The sequence below is a fragment of the Photinus pyralis genome, unplaced genomic scaffold, assembly GCF_008802855.1.
Source record: "Photinus pyralis isolate 1611_PpyrPB1 unplaced genomic scaffold, Ppyr1.3 Ppyr1.4_LG1, whole genome shotgun sequence".
NCBI classification, from domain to species: Eukaryota; Metazoa; Arthropoda; class Insecta; order Coleoptera; family Lampyridae; genus Photinus; species Photinus pyralis.
The window spans coordinates 26820362-26839961 of record NW_022170249.1 but is presented as its reverse complement, the minus strand read 5'-3'; positions in this window follow the sequence as shown (position 1 = coordinate 26839961).

The following is a 19600-nucleotide window of genomic DNA, read 5'->3' as shown; positions in this document are numbered from 1 at the left end:
AGCCATGAGTCAACGAACTTTGCAAACTTAATTCTAGCTATTGGCAAGAGAAATATTCCTAAAAATATTACTAAAGATGCGCCAAAAAATGCATACAAAATAGAACGTGGTCTAAAGCATGCATTTCCATGCGCATCAAAAATTGCAAGAAAAAATGCATAATGTGAAGGGGAAAAATGCAAGCATTTTAATGCCGCATCACAGTTGCAGCATGGAAATGCACAAATGTGAACCCCGCTTTAGACTTACTTCTTGTAATATTACGTTAGGTACCAACTGGCAATTTTGAAGTTCAGCATACGTTTTCTTTGGTTTAGAGGTGTTCTAAAATACAAATACATCTAGAGATTATAAAACCAAGCGTTTGTTTACTCGAACCTCACTCTCTTTCGGATCCTCGTTTTCAATGTTATCTTTATCTAAAGCCAACTTTACTAACTTTTTTGCACGAGACATAATAACAAACGAATGTGCAATACTCGCTCAAGATACAATATTTGTTCACTTAACACCAAATTAATCTGTTGCCAGCGGAAACAAACACACACTTCACTGTTGTTGGTAGGAAAGCAACTGCGTCATAATTATAGCGGCAAAATAGTTTTTGATGCTATAGAGCCATAACTGTTGTTTGCGGCGGTAGCGCACCATGATGCGCAAGTATTCAAGAATCATATGGCCACAACTGACAGTTACGGCTCTATTGCACCACAATACTATGAACCTGCAATAGGGAAATATCTTACACTGCATTGAATAATATTAAAATGTTACATATGGCTATATTGCAGTGCATGCGTTAGACATAGAAGAACAGCAATATGGACTTAAGTGAAAATTTGAATTTTTTGCACTTATGGCACTATTGAACTAGATGTGCGATATGTTATCTTTTTTTGCTACTAAAATTTAGAATAAACATGGCTAAAGCAAGCTGCAGAACGTATACGTCCGCCCCGCGATGAACAGTTGGTTGCCTATCCTATCTTGATAACATGCGTTTATAGCAAAATCTACGTTACGCGCGGTCTAGTTATAAGTCTCTGGTCATATGCGTCCATATGCCATACATAATTAGGGCCATTTGTCGAATATTTTCGTCGGCGTAGTCTTTTACGTTTTCTGTATTCTACGCCTCCTGGGTCCAATTCTTGTAAAATTACCTACTATAATTGTAGCCTGTGTCACAACAAATCCATTCTGTATACATCTATGATGAATCCAACGATATCCACATAATTGACCAGATTCTTTTAATTGGCTTTAGATAAAATCGATGATTGTGGATAAATCCGAATAATGTTTTTTTCTATACAATTTTAACTTCTTCAATTTACGGTTAAGTGTTGATAAACTCATCTCTACATTATGTCTCAAATAGATAAAAGCCAGTATTTCATCGTAATGCGTTGCTAGGTGCATCAAATAAATCTACGTTATTCATTTAGATTTTCCACAAACGCCACTGCACATTAAACTCGCAACTCACTCTGCAATATCCGACATAAGTGTTGAGTGTGTGACAATAATATGTTCTTTTCCAATATATTCAATTTTTTTCGCAATATATTCAATTTTTTTCCAATATATTCAATTTTTTTCCCAATACATTCAATTTTTTTCCAATATATTGGAAAAGATAATTTTATTATAATTTTGTGACCCTTAGGCGCTTTCGTACTATTCCATTTATTTTCTATTAAAGACTAATTTTTTAATAAAGGATTTTTTTACGTGTCGGGTGGGCGCTTAAAGGGCTGTGCCTAGGGGAGAAAATGTTCCTAAACCGGCGCTGATTAGAGAGCAAAGTAAAGAAATTGCTGTATTAAAAGAACAAAATAAAGAAATAATAGGCTTGCTCCGTAATCAACAGGTGGCTCTGACTACTGCTTCATTACCAAAGAATCACCTTCCTCTAGATATTCCTGTACAGTTACCACTCAATACTGTTGCCGAAGTGACAACAGTTGAAGAATTTTTTTTAATATTAATACTTTTTTGATTGTTTACCTGTTTAATTTAGTTTATAGTTATGTATAAAAGAAAGAGAAAGGAAGTTGTAGGGCGCAGGCAAGTGTACCGAAGAGCAGCTGAAGCTGCTGCTGCTTCTGTGCAACAGTTATGTTTTAGAAGGGAGATGTCTGTCAATGACTGTGTAAGTTTCACAGATATTACTAATCCTGTAACTGCGGAGGTACGTGGTAGGCGTAGGACAGAAGTTCGACCAAGTACGTCTTGTGATGCAATTGAAAAATTGGATACCAGAACAGTTACTATTATTAAAGATGTAAGCATTATACGGTTCTTTAGATAACTTTTCAGCATTTGCGTTTGAGAATTATCTTGGTTATTTGAAACGTCTAGTAAGATCTCCCTCAAAACCTCTGCAGCAACTTTGTAAGCGATTAGATGAAATAGGTTATCAAGCTACTAATATAATGGATACAGGACTGTTTCAAAAGTATCATAATGGACTTTTGCCTCGTGATTTGCGAAATTGTACACAATTTAAAATGATTCAATTAGAGTCCTTTGAAATTAAAATAAATTCTTATAGTAATGCAAATTCATTTTGCTTAATGAAAGACATTTTATCAATTTATCAAATAACAATGTGGAAATATGCCCTATTTCTTCTGTAAAAGCAAAATGTTTGGTTTGCCCTTTTAATATCTATTCATTGTCTAACATTGACCATTACGTTTCTTTACCCCTAATTCCCTCTATTTGAGAATAATAGCCGTCTGCAACTTCTTTTACTTAAACAAAAGCTACTATCTTAGTTTTAGATCTAGTGTTTTGAAATATTTTAAAAATAAAAGTTCTTGGGTGAATCTATTTAGTATAATTTTACCCAATATTTTCCAGAAATACGTGATAAAACGTCCTTAGGTAAATAGTAAAAAAAAGCACAAATTAAAAGTCAATTTTTAAAGGAAGGTTACGAGGTAACCGAAGAAATGTTAGACAGAAAATTTCGAAATTAAAGAAAACCTACATAGTCCAGTCAAATAAGAAAAAATAAAAACATTAATCGGTAAAGATCTGAAATTTTGGTACACATGTTCATTAGTGTTCCCCATTGGACATACTAAAAGTCCCCGTCAAAATCTGTTGCGCTCGAGGCACCATCCTGGAAAAAAGGAGCAGTTTTTCAGTTTCTTGCCTATATATCGGCAACAATTATTGATACGGAAAAATAGTTCAGATAAAAAATATAGTTTATTAAATTGCCCATAAAAAAGCATATTAACATTTTTCTGTATGCCCAATACTTTAGCTATAATCGGACATCGAATAGGGAATCAAGTATCCTGAGCTCTCGAAACAGTCGCGCAGATATTTTTTTACAACTTTTTACAAATCATTAAAAATTCATTGAAAATTCTACCAGTATTTCTTATATATGCGAAGTCGTCGCACTCAAGCTTGGTATGAGACACGTTTAGTAAGGTTTCTCATAAAACTCTCTCTCAATAGAACTTTCATCTTCAATGTGAGCACTGAGTGTCCGAACAGGGTCAAGGTCATTCTGAAGGTCTGATAACGATGTCGGTTTTAATATCTCTCACTAGCAGGCACGTTATACTTATGCAGATAAGGGCGTTCTTCAGCTTCAGAAATCATTTCGTTGCTCCAACACTTTTACACATTTTCGCTTACCTTTTTGAAAAAAACATGATGTATCATCAAACATTATGTCATTGGTAGAATGCTTTATCGCACGACGATTCTGTTCATTTTTTGGCTCTATTACAGCTATCGATGTAGTCATAAAAAAGACGGCCTCCTATAATTACGATACGGGGCCTAAACGCGTTCTGACGTATTCAACGTGAGATTACAGCTAAAGTACTGGAGATACAAAAAAAATGTAAATACTCTTTTTTATAGGGAATTTAGTAAACTATATTTTTCATGTAAACTATTTCTTCGTGTCAGTAATAATTGCCGAGACATGGGCAAAAAACTGGAAAAGTGTACCGTTTTTCCAAGATGGCGTCTCGAGCGCAACAGATTTTGACAGGGACTTTTAGTATGTTCAATAGAAAGTCCCAATAAATGTGTATACCAAAATTCAGATCTTTACCAATTAATGTTTTTATTTGTCCAAAATTGCGCTAATTTGACTGGACTAACACTGGAATCAAAGATACAACAACTAGGACTGGAAGGGGTAGAATTTCGTGGGAACATTATGAATCATTTGACGATTTATTTCAAGCAGACGAAAGTGTAAATATACCACATACAATTTCGAGCATGCCACCAATAAGAGATAAACCAGAAGCCTTATCACAAACATTTGAAGTGAGTGAAGCAGAAAGCGCACCTACGAAAACCCCTAGCGGCAGCTCACATAAAATGAGCACATTGTTCAGGCAGAGAAAAAAACAACTCGAACTCGAAGAGAAAGGATAATGGAAATAACTTTGCTACGCAAAGCAATAGGAGAGAGTAATGACATTCAAAAGAAAGGAATGAAATTTTAAAATTAATGTTAGAAAGAAGTATATCATGCATTGTTTGTTCTAATGTAAAATATTTACAATAAAATTGCCTTTTTTCTACGCCATTTTGATGGGCGGCGACAACATCGTTATCATCCGCTTCTTGGTGATTATTTTCTCAATCTATAATTGCTTCATTGTCGTGCATTTCTTCCCTCCACATAAGGGTAAAGTTGTGCAAAACACAAGCAGCAGTAATTATTTCTGTTGCGAAGTCAGATTCTGCAATGTCTAAATATTTCAGACGCCTGAACTTTCCCTTTAATTGACCGAATGCCCTTTCGATAACTCGTTGACAATTTAACATTGTAACGTATTTGGTCTTCGTTTAAGTGCCCATTGTCCCGAAAAGGCTTTAAGAGATTTTCCATTAGGGGGTAAGCCGAATCTCCAAGAATATGGCAATTTTGTGGCATTATTGTGTTGTTATTTACCAGATGACCATATACTGGACTGGTACGCAGAACACGTGCATCGTACACTCTGCCAGGCATACCCACATAATGTCCATACATTGTTTTTTGTGATTACATATTCCCTGAAGAATTACAGAATGCACTTGTTTACGATTGTAGTAATCGTTAGCGTTTGCAGTTGGTTGTTTCATTTGAATGTGGCAACCATCAATAGCCCCAATAACTCCAGGGAATCCACCTGACTTGTCATGAAATGCCCTAATTGCCGATTATTTGCATTGCATGATTATTTGGCCACGTTATATATCTATTTAGCAACTCTACAAAAACTGCAACAACATCTTTAAAAATGCCATGTGCAGTACTTCTAGCCAATCCGAATCGATCTCTCTACTGCCAAGAATGATTCAGGTTTGGCCAACACCCACAAAGTAGACAGTATCTTCTTTTGCAGGTATTATCGAGTTTTGTAGTCGTTGATTATTTCCAATTACAGTACTTAATTCTTCAAAACATTCTCGCGACATCCTAAAGTGCTGAACGAACAGATCCCCCAAATATTAAGGGATTATTTCCTCATAATAATTTAAATTTCGAGGAATAGCATTTCGTTCCCTTACCTCATTGCCAATAATGTTTAGGGGTTCTGCTAAATCTCGAGGGCCTATGGCCCGAGAGCTTTTTAGTCGCCCGAGAGTATAGACATCAGTTTATGCCCGTGGTACATACGCAAGTACAAATAGTTTTCTTCCTCAAAATTCGTTTACAAAATAATTCATTATGTTTGATCAATTGACGATTATGCGTGGTTCCCATTTGTTAATGTGATTGAAACCATCCAAACGTCAAACTTAATTTTAAATAATTCAATTTATCGTGAATGAGCAAGAAGTTCGAGAAACTATACGAAATAAGGCCAATCTTGTGATTTAGTAGGTATTGACAATTAATAATTGACGTTTCTAATTTTTGATGACCTGCAAATATTTGTTTGTTTTGTCATTAAGTATAAATGAGTTACTATGGTGATACTATGCCCTAGCGCAAAAAGTGGTACTTTATGCTCGCGTATCACAGATATAAAATGTGCTATTATAGGTTAGTAAGACATAAAAATATTTTACAGAGCTCGTACTTGGTTACTTTTGGTGGTCGAGATACTACCACAAAAACGAACGTAATGCTTCGTCTTCTTTTGATAAATAATGTTGCCATTGGTTTCAGTTTTTTGGAGACCATAGGAAACAAGAAATCTGTCTCCACATTACAATTATGCAAAGTAGTTACACGTACGTTTATCAGTTTTTAAGTTATTTCATTGTAACCAAATGATGGTGGTTCCAGGTGCAGTTCAGGTTTCATTTCCCAACACACAGGAAACCGATGTCAACGCTAGCATAAAAGTGTGATTGAAACACGCGCCGCAGCGCTTCTCCTTGGAAGCTAAGAGAAAGAATTGAGGTTCGTGTAATAATACAATATGTTATTCTAGTCCGGTCAAATTACGGTTTGGGCTGGATTTTGTTACTTCACTCAACGACACCAAGCGCATCTTACTGACACTCCTAATGCGCCAATAAATAAATCCACCGGTACCAGTTTTCCAGCCCTTTCTCCTAAAGTTTTGATGCCACTACCGAAACTAAAGTCAACTGTTAAGCGAGTGCAAAGAAAGAGAGGTAAAACCGCCATTATTACAGAGTCTCCTTATAAAGCGGAACTGACTGAGGCAATAACAAAATCGAAAAAAGTCAATGAAGCACAAAAAATAGACATTTATTTTATTAGGAGTATAAGTTAAACTTTATGTGACTGAGTATGAAAGTTTAAACGCCGAGCGTAGCGAGGTGAGTTAAATTCATACGAGTCACATAAAGTAACTTATACTTCGAATTAAATACTATATTTTATTTTCAAACGCCATTTAAATATAATGTAGAAAATAGGTAAAGATGCACTCAATAGGTACCGCAAATAATATCAGCATAACATTGCTTTGTATCCATGACTACAGTATAACTCAAACTGACAATTTCACTAAAGTAAACTTGACAATTTTAGTTTTTGTAAAGCAGTTATCTCCGTCTACGGTACCGAGATGGTCCTATATACTTCAAGATGCCAAATGGGAAGGAATATACTGGTTATTTCTGGAGGAGGACTTCTTCAACTGTGTTGGCAGATTGCAGAGGTGCTATTACCTACCTGTTTTAACACAGACATGGAGGATAGAAATCTGATACAATTGCTGCAGGGTACATATCGAAGCATCCTTATAGAATAAAGAAGACATTGCCACCAAGATCCTTTTGCATGATACAATGAAAATTCATAAAGATTTCGGGAAGATTTCAGAATATAATACAAGCGCAATGTTACAAAATGCCACTTTAAATAATTGCACGTTCAATTTTAACAGCAAGTAGAATAATTTTCTTCAGAAAAGGTATAGTTTTGTTTGATTTGATAAATAGAAATATAAAGTTAGTGGACGTAAATGCTAAGTGTGTATTTTGATTTCACTAGAGTGGCGTATAAATGTTATACGCCGCCGGAGTATAACACTTATACGCCGCTCAAAATAGGTGTCAAAAAAGTGACACTTAAACCTTCATAAAACTGTCGCTATAACTACAGTTAAACGACGTTTGAAAATAAACAAAGTTAAAAAAAATTTGTCAGGTGTGAAACAGAAGGTAACCATAGAGGAAAAGTCTGTTCCAAAAAAGATAACAGAAGTTCGAGAAAGCTCGGAAGAATCTGAGGAGGAAGACGACATCTTATGTTTATACTGTAATGACCAATATTCCACTTCAACTGAAAGGTGGGTTTCATGTGTTCAGTGCAAAAAGTGGGCTCATAATTCTTGTGCTGGGATAGACACTGACGACGACGAATCGGTACTGGTCTGCGAAATTTGTGAGCCTGGAAAGCGCGGGTGCCCCCGTAAGCGGGGCAGAACGAAGTGAATGACACTTTTTTTTTAAGTTAAAAACAAAAAGAAAACTAATTGTTTGATTTCTATTTCCTGTTGTTTTTTATGTTTGTAACATATTAATAAACCACCACATATCTTTATAAGGTTGTATTAAGCCGTTCACACTCCAAAACAGAAATTAGGGTCCCCATTCCGCCCCGGTGTCCCCTACTCATAAGTAAAGCTAATTTCTTTCAAAAACAATAGCATTCGTTCAAATTGTAAGGTAGTAGGCTATCTTTCTCTAATATATGGGCCTGCCGTTCGCTATCTTTTTCTATTACAGACTTCTAAAATCGGCAACATTGGCTATGGTTAGGTAGCTATCTACGGGATATATTTATACCGCACGCCGATAGAAATACCCGCAGATAGATAAACGGAAGATATCGGGCGGTATAAGTTATTTTGCAGGTACGAATCTAGTACTTTATCCGAAGATGGAAATACCGGCCCTTAACCAATCAAAACTTAATTTAAACTCAATAACAGATGCCCTGAGAACTTGGGCTGTTACCAATCCAAGTGTACCTCATACAGCGATCACATCCCTTCTTCATACATTAGCACCTTTCCATCCGGAGTTACCTCTTGATGCTAGAACTCTTTAGAAAACCCCTTTAAAATTCAATGTAAAGGCATTGGAAAATGGATAATTAATTTACTTGGGCATTCAAAACGCTTTACATAAAATACTGTCTAGGTATTCCAATTTCTTAGATAGTACCTTATCTCTTACTTTTAATGTTGATGGTTTGCCAATTTTTAAGAGTTCAAATGTGCAATTGTGGTCAATTTTAGGACTTGTACAAAATCTTAATCATCAATCACCATTTGCTGTTGCAATATTTTGTGGGGTATCCAAGCCCAAACAACTGGCATTTTTTTTTGATGATTTTATTAAAGAATTCCATTCATTAGTAGCAAATGGTTTCAAATTTAATAATAAACATTATAAAGTATTAATTAATTGTTTCGTTTGTGATGCGCCAGCGCGATCATACTTAAAATGTATTAAATCACACGGCAGGTACTCTTCTTGTGAGAAATGTTCAGTGGTCGGATCCTATTTCAATGGTAGAGTTATTTTAAAAGATGTTAATGCAGATTTAAGAACATATGAGAGTTTCCGATTGAAATTAGACGAAGATCATCACTTAAGTGATTCTCCTTTATTACAGTTGAATATTGGGCTAGTTGTTATGTTCTTAAATAAACTACGATGAACTTCGAAGAACTTTAATAATCGTAAAAAAGGAATACATAGTTTTTCAGCTTAGACTATTTCAGAACAGTGCTTGTGTCTTCTTCGATTCATTGCTATGTTCAGACATATTACATATACAGGGTTAGTCAATTCAATACATTACACTAATAACATTGTTTCCAATTGACTATATGCACAACGTCTGTCTAGGAGTAACTCGGAAACTTCTGAACTGTTGGATAAGTGGTGTTTATAGGGTTAGGTTATCTTCTCAGTCTATATATATATATATAATAAGCATTAGTTATGTGTTTATTTTGAGAACAATAAAGATTGTTTATGTCTATGCTTATTTATTGTGCCTGATAATAGAGATGTAATATCAAAGTAACAGCACGTCAACATACCTGTAATAAATGACAAATACATATCAGATGCCAAAGTAATTCCAGAGGTGCACGTCATATTGAACTGGAGCGATTAGGTGCATAATGTTTACCGTCGGCGCTTTGTATCAACACATTTTCTCGTTCTTCATCCCATATGTAATTACCCTTTTCATCCGTTAAAATAGTAAAGCTCATTTTTATATTTATTATTCGGTTTATTTATTATTAAGATTACACTCAGAGAAATGAGATAGCTACACTAAACAAAAAAAAATGTTTTACAACAATTTCGTACAAATGGTTAATATAAACTTCCTAGTGGTTACAATTTAAACTTCTTTCCTGTTGTTTTAAACTACTACTAATTGTTAAAAATTTTTAGTTGATTTAACGTCGGAAGAAGTAGAAGCACCGTGGCTTTCGGTTAGAATTACTGTATAGTTATTTTTTTACTCTTTGTTAGTTAGAGGTACCGATGTACCTGATAACATTACCCAGAACAGCGGTACTTTTAACCAGTAAATTGTTGCTGCATCGATGTCCGCGTTTTGCACTGCGCATGCAGACTACGCTGTTCTGCTGTAAGTACCTACCCATACCTACCTGTTCATGTTGTGGCTTCATGGCCGTGCTGTTGCGTTAAACCATATGCGTAATTTAAACAAAACGGTAACGTCAACAACGTTATTAAATGTTTAGTTTATAATAGTGAATTTTAATATTCGTAATAATGGACATGAATAATGTAGTGAACTAGTGAACTATCTAAACTTGGATGCTTCAGGTCAAGGACAGGTACACTCAATTGATTTACCTTTGTTTAATCTGCTGTCAAGCTCTAATGCGGAGGACATCTTTTATTTATGTCAAGGTAAGTGGTAAACATTCATCTTCTTTTAGTAATTACTTGACTGCGTTTCATTTCAGATCAAGAAATTAATGTAGATAAGATACGTTTTCTTAATGATACAGATGTAGATAATCTGTTTAAGGATCAAACACTGGGACGAAAACTATCATTTAAACAACAATTTCACTCCTGGAAGAAACAAAATGTATATAACTTTATTTGTATCTCTTTCGTTATGACTATGTCTTAAAACTTTTAGTGTTGGGAAATACAGTCATCCTGCTCAGGATGCTCGGCTGCTTCGAATACCGATTCGAGGGAAATAGGTACATTATATTCGGACTGCCAATATTTTGTAAGCTGTCTTTAATTTCGAATTGGGGTTAATTATTTTTTGTAGGATCTGTTAGGTGCAATTAATACATTTCCTAACGGAAAATACGTCTTAGAGGAATTTAAGAAAAAAAACAAGCTAAATGAAACTTCCAGAAAATTAATAGTCGAAGCTGTCGTGGCTTGGCATAATCAAAACGGCAAAAGAATCAGTAGAGAGGATTTTGAAGTAATTTCTTTGGAAATAGAAAAGAAATTCCAGGACAACAAAGTAATATAAATAATTTTTAATCAATTAAAAAAATCAAACATTTACAGTTTATTTATTATAAAAAAGGGCCCGATGGGAAAGTCTCTGGAAAACTGTATGATAAATATTATAACTGCACAAAACGTTTAAGAAAAGCAGGAACCTAAATCAGTAAATGTGACGTCAACGTGTTCCATTCCAACAATTCCAGAAGAGGATCAATTAAATGAAAATGTAGATGGTAATCAGTATAGTGAATACACTTGTAAGAGTAGACCGACAAATATTTCTTTTTGCAGAACTTAACAATTTAAAAGCTTGGTTAAAGATTAACTGCTCACCGTGGATCGATGTACAGGACAAATGGATAAGGAGCTATACCATTAGAAGAAAATTAATATTGGAGTCTCCAGGAAACAGAATTCTAGAAATTATAAATGAATGGCCTTTGTTTAAAAACACCAATGGGAGTAACTTGGTTAGTATAAATGTAAAGTTTTTAAAATGTTACTGAACTATCTACATTTCAGGTCGATTTAGACTTTAAAAGAGTCCACCCTGGAAAAGAATTTGGCTTGATTTCCAAGTGGTCTTTGTTTAACTCCAAAATAGTGCATACCTTTAATAATAAAATTAAAGATAAACAAAAAAAAAAAAAACTTCGACAAATTAACGAGACTAATTCCAACAATGATACACAAAGTAAGTAGTGGGCATAATGGTTTCATTTGAAGTTCATTGTTTTTCTTCTTTTAGAGAAAGTGGACCTAGCCATCGCTTTGGGTCTGCACGCACTCATTCCACCCACGATTAAGCACTATAATAAGGAAAACAATAAAAAGGTAGCAGTCAAGTCGACGATTAAAGACTCGCAAGAGGCTTTCTTCGTTCTTGTCCAAACATATAATGACTTTGAAGTGAAAGTGGAAGAAATACGAAACGTGCTGTTGAATAGAGGTGATACTCTTCAACCACTCATTATAGGTATAGGAAATTCCTTTTTTGAGGTTAAAGACTATTTTGTCTATTTTGATGGTGTTAAATATAAATTTGAGGAATTCTTAGCAGCTTTTGACTGCACATTTAAGTTATTTAGTGTTTTAAATTTAAAGTATCCAAAGAGTGCAGAGGGGTTTTGAATATTTATTCAAAAGTATTTCTATGAAATACATTTACCGGACGATAATCCTTGCGAAAATGTATTATGTCTATTGCAAGATATTTAGTTGCCACTATAGTTATAAAGCATCATACATATTTCAAGTATTTAGTTGTTTCTTTAGTTTAGAATGGATCATTATCAGTGTTTTAAATGTGTGCAATCCAAAGGAAATAATTCCGGGTCGACTTTTAATTTAGATCAATTGATTGACATTTTAAATATTTTCATCAGTTAAAACCCACGGACGATTTTCAATGCATAGACTGTTCCCATAATTTTCAGTGTTTAAAAGCTTTTAAAAAACACTTTAAAAATAGTTCTTGTGTTAAACAGAATAAATCGGTTCCCTTTAATATACCAGAGCAAGAATTTCTCAATGTTGAATTTCTCTCATCGACCGATAATACTAAATCACTTGACATTAGTTTGGCAGAGAAAATTATTGAAAGCTGCGCTTTATCGTTTGCAGCTAACCTATATAGTAAACCGCATTTTAATAGAAAAGATGCTGAGGTAATTATAAAAGATATTACAAACCAATTAATTTCTGTGATTTTAACCCAAATTTCTGAAGTGATTTTGTTAGGTGGAAATCAAGACGAAGTGTTACATATATTAGATTTTTGCAAGGATCCCTTCAAAAACATAAAATCATTTTATAAATTTGAGAAAGTAATTAAAGAAAAACATTTATACGCCGATCCTGTGCTTTTTCAGTTTAACAACGAAATTGGGCCTATCGTTCAACATGCAGAAATATCTTTAGATGAAAAAAAATGTAAGGGTGTGTTGATGCCCTTAAGATTTCAATTCCAAAAATTTTTTGAACTCGAAAATGTCTTAAAAGACACTTTAAATAATACAAAAAGATTAACCACCCAAAGCAAAATACAAAATATTATCAATGGAGAACTGTGGAAATCCAAATTGCTGAAAGCTAAACCCAATGTATTGTATATACCGTATATACTATACTATGACGATTTCGAAATTAGTAACCCTCTTGGAAGCCATGCAGGTGAACAGTCTTTAGCAGCATTTTATTACACCTTTCCAACTATTCCGCAACATCACCAATCATCCCTTGAAAATATATTTGTTGCTTTATTACTAAAATCAAAAGATAGGGTCAACAATGTTTCTCTAAATTCATTAATAGAAGAAATTAGAGTTTTAGAAAACGATGGTCTTTTTATTCAAACTGGCAGTGGAAATTATCATGTTCATTTAATTCTTGCTCTGGTAGTAGGCGATAACCTAGACCTTAATTCGCTGCTTGGAGGTGCGTGAAGTTAGCACGACATTGGAAGCACAAACAATTTTTTTTGTGCCAATCGTTTGTGCTTTGTTTGTGCGTGATTGTGCACGAAAAAGTTTTTTGGCACGTCCCACCATTTTTTAGATATGAGGTACCGTGTTTCCGTGCCAACTTCACGCCATTTTGGAAGCACAAACGAACTTAATTATGTCAATCGTTTGTGCCTTGTTTGTGCTTGACTGTGCACACAAAAGTTTTTTGGTACGTCTGCCCATTTTTTAGATATGGGGTACCGTATTTCCGTGCCAACTTCACGCCATTTTGGAAGCACAAACGAATTTTATTGTGTCAATCGTTTGTGCTTTGTTTGTGCTTGATTGTGCACTAAAAAGTTTTTTGGCACGTCTGCTCATTTTTTAGATATGGGGTACCGTGTTTCCGTGCCAACTTCACGCCACTTTGGAAGCACAAACAAATTTTATTGTGTCAATCGTTTGTGCTTTGTTTGTGCACAAAAAAGTTTTTTGGCACGTCTGCCCATTTTTTAGATATGGGGTTCCGTGTTTCCGTGCCAACTTCATGCCGTTTTGGAAGCACAAACGAATTTTAATGTGTCAATCGTTTGGACTTTGTTTGTGCTTGATTGTGCACGAAAAAATTTTTTGGCACGTCCCACCATCTTTCAGATATGATGTACCGTGTTCCCGAACCAACTTTACGCCATTTTGGAAGCACAAACGAATTCTATTGTGTCAATTGTTTGTGCCTTGTTTGTACTTGATTGTGCACAAAAAAGTTTTTTGGCACGTCTACCCATTTTTTAGATATTGGGTACCGTGTTTCCGTGCCAACTTTACGCCATTTTGGAAGCACAAAACGAATTTGTTTGTGTCAATCATTTGTGCAGGAATAAATTTTTTGGCACGCATCACTATTTTTCAATTCTATTATGAGTTTTAGGATCACATTTTGTTTCTTAAAATACAAACCGTAATTCAAAAATAACAGTACTGCTCATTTAGCGAATATAGTTTCCAAAGGAATATGTGACGAAATGGTTTATCGTAAAAACCTTTACAAGAATTAAAAGTAAAGATGTTTAAAAAAACAATATAAAATGATAAAACAAAATTATTACAGCAAAGAAATACATTTCCTCATTTACAGCTTAAATTAATTCTTTTAGGTTAACGAATTTTTGGTAACATAATAGATAATAAACATCAACTACATATCACTTCCATATTTAGGGAAACTTTCAGAACAAATTGCAAAAATTATACAGAAAACAAAAACAAATAAAATAGCATACAAAACTAACTTAAATACATTTAAATTTCTTTTCAATGCTAAAGATAAAACAGATAATTTTTTAAAATCGGGTATATATAAATTAAATTGTAGCTCTTGTAATGCAGTATACAGGGTGTCCAAAAAAAGGGACAGGCAAATAGCGACGTTATGGCTCATATTTTTAAATAAGTAGTATAACGTAGTTGTATATGATCTTATTATGTCTACAATTTGAGTAATAAAAAATTTTACTCGCACTTCCGGTTTAACCGGAAATGGCACCTACTTTCGATTTTCAAATGAAAGGTATATGGTTTCTATTCTAAAATTGAATTATCTATTCATTCTGAATACAGCGATGTCAAATTTTCTTTATTTTACACAACGAATAACCGATTAGTCGTAAAAGAAAAATTACGCGTTAGTAGGCGATTTTGAGAATTTGAATTTTAATTCTGTAGTTATCCTTGACTGAAAATTACATTATCCGTCAAGATGACATTTAAAGCTTGATTCACACTACTACACCGACTGGCGCCGACGGGATTGAATCAGATAATATTTCGATGATTCATCATTGTTTATGCATTTTCAAATGCAAGTGTTTATATTACTACGATTGACACCGGCTAGCATTTGTATTTAAATGTAATCTAATCCCATCTGGTCAGCGCCGGCCGGTGTTGTGTAAATGAGGCTTTATCAGGTAGTGTTGTCCTGTCATGGATAACTAGAATAATCATATTCAAACAATGTTCGTCCTACTTAAGTGCTATTTTTCATTTGCGATTAATTGCTTGTTTATTACATAAAATATTAAAAATTAGACATCGTTGTATTGAGAATGAATTGATAATTCAATTTTAAGATAGAAACCATATACCTTCCATTTGAAAATCGAAAGTAGGGGCCATTTCCGGTTAAACCGGAAGTACGGCTAAAATTATTTATTACTCAAATTATAGTCATATTAAAGCTATATCCAACCATGCTGTTGCTTATTAAAAAATATCAGCCATAGCGTCGCAATTTGCCTGTCCGTTTTTTTTGGACACCCTGTATATAGGACAAACAATAAAAAATTTTGATATTAGGTATAAAGAACACGTAAGTTGTTATAAACATCACAACATAAACCAATCTAACTATGCTAAACATTTAATTGAACATAAACATGTTATGACATCACAAAACAATATTAAATTTTTACATTTTTGTAATTATAAATCAAAATTGGATGTTCTTGAGGGATTTCAAATTCATAAATACAAAAAAAGACCTTGAAGTAAATGCTTTACCACATGTTGTATATTCATAACATTGCACTTATACAACAATTGATAATGATTGATTATGATTTTTAATCTGTGCCGCCTGACGCACGTGTTCTATCACGGGTTGTAGGGGTGTATATCATTTTCATTTTTGATGATTACCAATATACCAAAGATCACCTTACATATTTTCCAAATTTCAAGAAATCAAATATGCTTGTTTCAAAATTAAAATTTAATTTGCTTTGACAATGACAATGGAAATTGTCGAAACACGTTAGCAATAAATACGTTTTCTAGTGTAGATTGAGTTTTATTACTTATTTATGAAGAATAATATGGACCTACACAAAGTAATTATCGACTCTATAAATATAACTTGATATTTCCTTTACGAGTTGCAGGCTTACATGGCATCTAAGCATAATTTAATACGACACGATAAAATAACGCCAAAACCGCTTTTTTCTTAGTATAGACATTATGATTTAGTTGACCGTTGACGTTTTGTAGTAACAAGAGCAATTAAAACAAACCTCATATACTCAGAATTTGAAAACATTCTCCTTCGTTTATAGGGTTGTTTTGCTTAATAAATGTAAACTATAAACATGAGTAACATGACAAATGTAATAATTTATAGGTAGTACATACTGGTATTGGTATGTTGTTGCAACAAGATTGTGCAGTAGGTTTAACTAATTCGAATGATAAAGACTTCTTTTATTTTAAAAAGTATAGACGTGTGTATTTTTATTTATTCATTATATATTACCTTGAAAAAATACTGATACAAGATAACGTGAATACATCATTGGAAATTATCGGTAAGTCAGTTTAATATACGAAGTTTGGCAAATTAACAAATATGAAGTATTTTTGTTGGCAAGTGCGATAGGAAAATTAACAATCAAAATGGGAAAGGTCTCAATGATTCGAGAGATTGAAGTGCATTTCCATTGCACTGTTGAGGCTACTGGCCGATCTTCCTGAAATTTGCAGGTTTGCTCCTGGAGGCCCTCGAGCGGCATTCATACAATAACACTATTTCCAGCTTTTTAGTAGACTAAATAATAAATAACTAAATAAGAAATAAATTAATTAAATAAGAGATAATCTGCGGAGTAACAGACAAACGACAAAGTGATCATAGTGTCTTTTTCTTTAAATAAGAAATGCATTAAAAATGCTTAATATTTTCTAATTTAGCCAACTTCCTAGTTCCAATAATAACAAACTTAGTGAGGAGTTGTATTGCATAAAAACATTTCTTATTATTAATATCCAGGGCGTGGTAGTTCGTAGGTACGAAAATTGAATTGTTTTGTAATCGTTTTCAACTTATTTTACGAAAACCAAACTTTGCACTCGAGTCCGTGAAGTAATATGTAGTACACTTTATTACTATTAAATCAAAACAGTATCGAATTTATTTTACTTTTCACTTATTATGAATGTTTGTTTTGTTGTTTGTGTAGTTTTCCTTGTAAGAAAACCCAAAGTTAGCAGCAATTAGGGATCAGCTATTACTTTATTACTATTGCGTGTCACAGCTGTGATGTTCTAATTTTACAGCTTAGGTACTTAAATTATTTTAATAATTCATTTTATAAATTAAAATGTTGCGCAAATAAAAAAAATATATTAGTAAAACATACGCATACAGTGTGGTAAGTTGACAGCGGGACATAGGGAAATATCATGAGAAAATACATTTTTGGCGATTCCTGCTCCCTATTTTAATATAAAGAAAAAATAAAAACGCCGTTGGAAATATAATGAAAATAGGCATTTAACAAGGGCATTTAATAATATTAAAAGGGTGTACCTAGGCCCTTCTTTAATGGCATAAAAAGTGAAGGTACAGAATACAAAAAGTTGTTAAAAATTGGTTAGCCGTGATTTTCCTACGGCATTTGTTACCTTACTTGATTTGATTTAAGTGTCATCATGCGTTAAATAAGGTATCAAATGCGGTAGGTTGCTAACCAATTTTTACCAATTGTTGAATGTTTAATTTAACTTTAATGCTAAAAAAGCATAGGCACACTTTTTTAGTGTCATCTAATGTTAATTTTAATGATCTATTCGGAAGTGTTTTTATTTTTTCTGTTGAAATGGGGAGCAGGAATCGCAGAAAATTTCTATGTTAATTACTTACATCCCGTCGTTAACTTGCCACACTGTATGTACCGGGTGACCCAATAAGACTGTTCCTCGGCCATATCTCGGGAACTGTTCGTCGTATGACTTAGGGGTAAAAAAAATTATTGGGTAAATCGGTCATGAATAATCGCTGGAAAATATTTTCAAGTTCTGGAAATTATCACCAGAGGGCGTAATTACCATCTTAAATTTTAAAATTGCGTTTTCTTTAAATTTCGCATAATAAAATTTAAAAAATACATAGCAACCATTGTCTCAACAATGGTTACCACGGTTTTTAAGCTATACTTAACTTTAAGTGCGCCTTAATTTAGTTGGTGCAACTGGGCCTAATGCAATTAATATTAAGTGCTACCTTTTAAGGTATTTTTCTTTTGTATTAACTATTTTTTTACATTCATTAATCGACGGCCTGTGTGAGAAAGAGAAACCTAGAAATAAAGGTCGAAACTGTGGGACGCCCTGGATATTAATATGTGCATTTTAAAAAATGTATAAATATTGTTTTATTCTAAAGGTTGGATTTGCAAGAATTGAAGAGTAAGTTCAAAATGCCTAAAGAAAGTCAGTTGTCTAAAGCAAAAATAGTAGATGCTTTACTTACACACGAAGAGGAAATTTTATCTAGCTTAAATCGACCCACCGCTTTAGTCTGGTCAAAAGTATCTGAATACCTTCATCATAAAATATCGCCAAAATACGTATACACTATTGTAAAGTGCAATAGATACAATTCTCATGAAGTTTTAAACATTGCACAACAAAATAAAGAAATACCTTCTCTTGAAAGTACTACATCTGAAGATGAAGAACTATGCTTTGAGAAACACATGGTTAAAGTAAATAATGACGATTGGGAAAAAATCCGACCTACAAAAGTGTTTTATCGTAATAATAAGTTTGAAGTAAAATTAAAGGCTGGATGGACTGAAATTATTAATAGAAAGTTAAGTTCTATTGTGTCAGGAAATTGTATCTGGAGGTTTAAGAAACACTACATATCTGCTTCTTCAAGACCATATTTAAGAATATATGGCAGTTGCAGCGAATGCGGTGCGCAGTTAGAAATGATTAATGAAGAAGGACCTTTAAATGAAGAATTAGAAATAAACGTTGTCATACGCAATAAAAATGAACAATTGCATACTAACATTAAAAAAAGGAAATTAAAAGGCGATTTACGAGCAACAGTAGGCAAAGAATTGGCCGATGGAAAATTAGCTATAAATTGGCAAAGGGAAGAAGCCTATCAACAACAGAAGAAAAAATTACCATTCAACTCAAGATCCATTTATAATTTAAATGTACTTAGAAAGTGTAAGCAAGAACTTTCCGACAAAAAAATGAATGATTTAGATAAATTTAAAAGTCCTATAGAAAATTTATTAAATTTAAAGTATTCTCCTCCATATATGACTAGTATACAATTAGTTTCATTAGACAAATTTATGTTACATTATTGGACCATAGAACAACTGCAACTATATAATCATTATAATAAAGTTGAAAGTGTT